The 6,953-nt window shown below is 35.8% G+C and overlaps 1 long non-coding RNA gene across 1 annotated transcript; it reads right to left on the minus strand.

Moving 5' to 3' along the window:
• Window positions 1–1,467: 1,467 nt before the first annotated feature.
• LOC140010284 (uncharacterized) lies at window positions 1,468–4,293 on the minus strand. The gene is made up of 4 exons (XR_011817588.1): window positions 4,230–4,293; window positions 4,043–4,140; window positions 2,255–2,451; window positions 1,468–1,636 (listed from the first exon to the last, which is right to left on the minus strand). It is a non-coding gene; the product is annotated as an uncharacterized lncRNA (long non-coding RNA).
• Window positions 4,294–6,953: the final 2,660 nt, after the last annotated feature.

The raw sequence follows: 6,953 nt of genomic DNA on the forward strand, positions 1-6,953 counted from the left end.
AAAGATCTGCTAATATAAAGAATTCATTATACTATCAGTATGAGAAACATGAAGCCATTGTTAATTAGTAATAAGTTGGTCCTTAAATCCGTTTGAGGGTTTAATAGTTCAATACCTCGTGAGATTCAAACCCATGACTATAGAGCATGGAAATAATTGTTAGATTAGGGATTGAATTTGTTTGTCCTATGGTTCTGTCTTTAATATAGGGGAAAGCCAACATTATACATGCGTGCGGAAAATTTTAATTAATATAGCTGCATATATAATGTTGGCTTTCCCACCTTATAGAAAAATTTTCCGCACGCATGTATAATGTTGGCTTTCCCCTATATTAAAGACAGAACCATAGGACAAACAAATTCAATCCCTAATCTAAATATATAATATAGCCATTTATATAATGTTGGCTTTCCCACCTTATAGAAAAATTTTCTGCACGCATAATCTAAATTATATAATATGCATATATAATGTTGGCGTTCCCACCTTATAGAAAAATTTTCACTATATTAAAGACAGAACCATAGGACAAACAAATTCAATCCGCACGCATGTATAATATTGCAATTTAGGTGAATCTTTGCCAAATCAAAATGCTGGTCATGAGTGAAGGATGAGAAACAAAGCAAAGCCTTGATTCAACTTCCTTTTGAATTTACTGTTATTCCAAACTTAGGAGAGGTTTCAATGTATTTTTTTCCTGAGGGCACTGGATAATGCTAAGGATGGGTTTGATAACACCCTATGATCAAAGTAGGTAGGGGTCGCTGAGCCGGGGGGGGGGGGGGGGAATAGGTTGGGTAGTACAGGTGAGAAAGGAACTTAGCATTTTGATTCCTGAAATACCTTATATTTAGTGCTAATCAATTTGAAACCACTTATTCAAGATGATGGCATCGGATAACTTTGCCTTTTCAAGAAGTTGTCACTTCTTAAAACTAATAAAAAGAATCAAGGGTATGGACTTGTTCAATACGTTGCAGCAAATGTTTCAAGTTGAAAGCCATTATAATAAAGGTGGCAAATTGAATTTATATATGCCTATAAACAATAACAATTTGGTTTGAGGGGAAAAGAAGGTTTTGAGTATCCCCCCCCCCCCCCCCCCCCCCCCCAATAAAAAACACCCACCTAGGTGACCAACCGAATAGTCAGAAAATTTTGATCCAGCATTATCAGAATATCAGCAAAACTTAAAAGGATGACCAGAGCTTTCTATGATTTTTTTTTTTGTCGAAACAATAGGACATATAGCTCAATTATCATTTTGTCATGAAAATAGATAAATTCCCAAGTACACTCTTTAACTTTTCTTTGTCAACATACTTACTGGAAAAGAATCTGAACAAGATGCTCAGTATAAAACTGATCACAATTTACTTTATTATTGTATCAAAGAATGCCTTAAATAGTTTGAATGGTACATCCGCATTGTACTGCTAAAAATAATATTTGAAGGTAAAGAAAATACAATAACAGGAATTGCCCTTTTCTCAAAGGATTGCATCATGACATAGACTATTACCTGCTGGAATGGATTCTAAACAAAACTTCTTCCTTTTCCAATCTCGAAGATGTACAAAAGGGTTTCTTAAGCCCCTTGCCAGTAATCATAATCACCCTGTATTTCAGCCTAGGCAGGAAAAACCAAAGAGACAGATCAAACAAAAACTTAGAGCATATGATACGTGAAAATGCATGAAATTGAAAGAAACATCTTCACGAAGTTTCACAACGAATTGGTCATTTTATTTTCAGTTTAGGTGAGCAAATCTGTTCAAGCATGTCCATTAAACAGTCCGAATGGATTCTCCTGGAATCTCAGTCACTTTAAATTCACTGGCTGCAGAACAGAAAAAATTCAATCTGCAGATTTATATAACAATGATAATACCAGAAAAGCTTCTATTGACCTAAGTTGAAGATGGACTCGAGTAATTTCGCACTTGAAAGCCACAAGATTCTTAGCTGTATACTCTAGTCGAGGATATTCTTAGCTTGAAAGCTCTGTTTCACATGTGCTCCTTTTGTGTTATAACTAAAAATGTTAATCATGTTAGTAATAGAATTGGTGACTATGCCTTAGGCATTTTACATGATAAGGAATGGATCAATTCTCTGTTCTGTTAAGCACTTTTTGTATACAAAGGAGGGGTCTTTGCTCCAATTGGAAAGTTCAGTTGATGATCAATACATAAGTAGCATCGTTTCGGGAAAAAAAAAAAAGAAAAAGAAAGCGACAAGATTCTACCTTAGGAATCAGACAGCAACTTTGGCAACTAAGAGCACAGACCAAGGACTGAGGTGCATCGCTAGGTATATGTATTAGATTTGGTCTTTCACTCCTCCGATGTACACAATTGTACAAACCACTTCCCTTTGCATCCATAATCTTCCAATTTTTTATCTTAGCCAGAAAAAAGTCCTTCCTTTGTACCAGCAAAAATACTACAAATCATCAAAAGTAACAAAGTAAAATCAATCCAAGTCATAATATTTACAAAAGCTCACCACATAGGTTAAGTTGTACTGTAACTTCTCGTACAAATATTTGCTGTTGAGGGACAGGGAGAAGGGGAGAGAAACAGAAACAGAAAACAAAATCTTAGTTCAAAATGCTTGAAAAATTTTTTTTTAAAAACAAGCAAATATAGAAAATGTGTTGACAAATAATGTCAATTAGCTGCCACAATGAAATTTTAAAAAATTTCACTGCTCTGTTAGCCCAAAGATTAAACCAATGAAACACAGATTTTAAAGCAAAGAAGGAAATCTTGGTTGTTAGCAAGGAATCAACAAAGGCATAGTTGACAATTACTATCGTGAAAAAGTTGAGAGAGATATGTGATTCATGCAATGCAGCTTCCCAAGTTGAAAATACAGAGCTTAGGTCTTTGGAGATGAAGAAAGGAAAGACATAGTAGAAATGCAAAAGCGAAGCAAGTAAGAGTCTTAAACTTCTTGACACAACACTCAAGACGGTAACTGCACCTAATGGCGGCTCTTATTGCATGCTATCTAGCACTGTTTCTGAGCATTGAAACATAGCCTGAACATTATCCATTTATCAGCTAGGCACATTCACTAATGCAGCAACAAGAAATGCAAGATCTACTTCATGCACAAGCATCACCGGTTACATGCAGAAATATGATATTTGGAAGCAAGATGGGAGATACAAATGGCAGAAGTCAACTAGGTTTATTGCAGGTGTAGCAAAAATGCCCTGCAAGCTCAAGCTTACTGTATGACTAGTTCAGTGGTTGTCCACATGTACTTCATTCAGTAATTTTATTTTAAGCCATTTTGTGGTCTAGGGTGACAATGGGCTTTCGCAGACCAATATATAATCTATTTGTAAGCTGCAGCAGTAGTTTCTCCTCAAGTTTAGATCTCTTGGATTTCTTGATTGAAGAAGCTAATAACCTAGTAAACTTCCACCCTATCAGATTTCGCTTGGTTCCTATTATTTTCAGCACCAAAAGCACTGAATATCAGTTACAGTAATCATTCGATCTTGATATATACACTTGGTATTACCTAATTCAAATAATCAGAGATGAGTATACAATTCCAAAATCGCCAGATAAACAGCTAAAAATTCCATGAAAATCCACCTACACACACAAGCTTTATCAGATGAAGCAAATTATTGCTTAACATATTAGGTTACAATGAATCAAAAACTACAAGTTTATAAGAATTTCGTATGCCATTGAATAGACTCCAGCTATTGCCAAGCAATCCCCCTGCATCAATGACTTTAATATGACCATCACATTTCACACATAATCAGAACATTGCCTGAGATATGGATGCTGTAAATTCATTAAACATATCAAGAAGCCAAGAACTGAATAAGTCATGTCAACCACTAACTCCTGCGAATTGATACATTGGGTACTCTAATATAACGTAAATTAGGAATTAGTTTTCTTAAACACTAAGCATTGATTTGAGCCAAATATCAATTAGGAGTAGCTTTGCAAGCATATTCAACACTGGAAACAACAGACATTTGAGTTTCATGCTGACTTACAGCCTTGTGGAGGTAATGCTCTGACAGCGATATGTAACTCCGGAATTCTGGCTTCAATGATGATGCAGTCGAACAACAAAAGCCATTGCACTAGCGGACTACAGAGAAATAGCCATGTCACGCAATGAATAATACCAGAAATGGTGACTAGAAACTCAAAACAAAAACAATATGCAAAACCAAGTACCAGCAACAGGATCTGGATCATCAGTGTATACATCTTTATTCAACAGCTGGCCACCTCTTACCTGCACATATGCAGTGGCAAGAAAATCAAACAAGGGAATAATCAGATATAAAGAAACTGTACTCATAGAATATCAGCCAGGAGGTGAAGGAGATCTCACAGAGCCAGAGGAGTTAGACTTATCCGTAGGATTTGAAAACAATAAATAATAGTAAAATCATTTACTTCACCTTGACTTGTATGACATTTTATTTTCATACATTCCTTACTTCTTCTAAAGTTAATTTTGCTCATAAAATTCACAATCTTACGACACAATCTCCTGCAATATCAAGTTGACATGAAACTTACAACTTTCAGTTCCACAACATTTTTCATATAAGTAGCCTAAACCATCTACCTAAGGACATCTTTTATAATGTTCTCAGTCAAACTTCATTATTATAGTCAGAATGCTGCCAACAACGTGGTGCAAAGGAGCGTCAACAACCTTATTCACTGCTTAGGGATATTACAACTCATGCTATATGAAGTATGCAAATTTCAGTTCAATTAAGGGCTTAGATTAAGTGAAAAGTTCTTGCAACTGAGCCAATTGTATTCAATTACTTATCCTTTTGTTAAATTTCTCAAATTGGCTTTCGGTATCACGAGCATAAAAAGAAGAACAACTTCCACAGATCTGGTGAAGATGCTTGAGATCCTTATGATGTAAATTCCAGTGACAGAAGAATGCCATACGTTGCAAAAAATGTGGCATCCCTGGTTGAGAATGCCACCAGGTTAAGTACCTTATGCCCTAGACCGATGCTGATAGTCAATCAATTTGAAATACCAAAATGTCTGGTAAAGTGGGAGAAACGGATAAACAAGCTATCTAGTTGAAAGAACAGACAAAGCAACAGATACAGAGCGCATTTGACGACTTTCAGACCAAGTAAATGAAATTAATGCCGACAGAGAAGATCACCAGAATTTGTAAGTTAAAGCACAACTCTAAGGTCTAACTGCAATTAAATTCACATGCATTTTACAATGTAAACATCGACTGAAACCATTTTTGCTCCAATATGCCAGCTGTTCGTCAAGCTTTCAGTTAAGCAATGTACCTAACAGTCAACTTTGTTTCTTCAAAAGTACCTTGCAATTGTTATCTAGTTGTTCACTTTTTAACTATACCGAAAGTTTTGGCTGAAAGGAAAACACCTTGTAATTATCTATATATAGTTCCTCAAACAGTGCCATCCATTCTGGACCATGCATCTTATACTCAGATTTTGAAGCCTTATTGACCCCAAAAGAGATGGAAAATAAGGACTCAAAGAACCACCTGGAGGTTCGTTGCAGAAACATGTTCAGCTGGTATCCACTTGTGTAGAGTAGGAACATCCGAAGAACTTTCAGACATCTTATCTGCTTGAGATAATTCATATTCTTCGTATTCATTCCATACTGTGTAGTTAGCTTTTGCAAGCATTCACCAGCTCTATAAAGAACTGTAGACATATCAGGTTTACCTGTTCAAGTAAAAAATTTTCATAAACAGAAGATGATAAAAAATCTAAACCCAGTGAGAAGATAATGATACTGAAAATAGACTTTCTCAACGTAATTAACTATGAACAAGGGTCCACTTAGAAACCAAAAAAGATTATATTCACCTTCAAAACCTATAAAAGTGCTCTGCCAATACAAGCAAAAAGTAAACTTGGAACAATGTTCCAGAGATATTCTAAATAATGTGCCAGGTCCTGACTACGTTACTGACTGGAGATGAAGAAGCAGGATGCTTAAGCATGCCATGAACCAACTTGTTATCACCAGCATATCAGAAACCCGATAACCAATTTAATTTATTTGAAACATGCTGCAAGATTGTCTTCAAGGAACCTATGGATTCCACCCTGTCTGCAGGCAATAGTGCTGTTAGGAATTATGGACTATGAGATTCTTCACCTTCCCTCTCTCCACATGATGCGACCTATATATTCTCAAGACTTCAAGATGCTCCCTCCTACCTAAATCAAGTGTCTTTTGACTTTAACATCAGTAAAAACTCCTCCTTATGTTTTTCCCCCCTTCTGATTTCTGGAGTTTACAGTTAGACATTATAAGATCAAAATTTATATTTCCGGACATTGTTTGACTTAAACTTTCGTAACTTTTCCACTGACTTTTTAAGACTTAAAAATTTAGAGGAACTGCACTACAAAATTCCGGGCATATGTTTGAAAAGTAAATTTATCATGCTGAATGTGATTTCTTGTATGTTGAGTTTATTTTCTTATACTTAAAGCATTCACTGAATGCTTCAAAAGGAGTCTTAGTAAAAAATTGGGATGATTTCCATTCTTATACTTCCCTCACATGGCTTATAATCTTCCAAAACTATACAATTTGTTAGTGAAAACAAGTAAAATGTCAGAATGTGAACAAACTGGATTTATCATGAATTGCAACGCACACAAGTAAAACTAATGCTGCTGAGGAAGTCAAAGTGTGAGAATTGGCTACTCAGCCAGGCTAAGTGCACTGAGAATTTCTGAGACAGCTAGGTTAACAACCTGAGTTGTCCAGTCCAATTATAGAGAGAGAGAAAGAGAGAGAGAGAGAGAGAGATGTGCTCACATGACAGGCTATAGCAGCAAAGAGAGAGGTGCTTCGCTCAATACTGATTAAAATTGTCAAAACAGAACATATCCAAATCATACCATAAGAGAGAGG

This window comes from Coffea arabica, chromosome 7c (genome assembly GCF_036785885.1).
Source record: "Coffea arabica cultivar ET-39 chromosome 7c, Coffea Arabica ET-39 HiFi, whole genome shotgun sequence".
NCBI classification, from domain to species: Eukaryota; Viridiplantae; Streptophyta; class Magnoliopsida; order Gentianales; family Rubiaceae; genus Coffea; species Coffea arabica.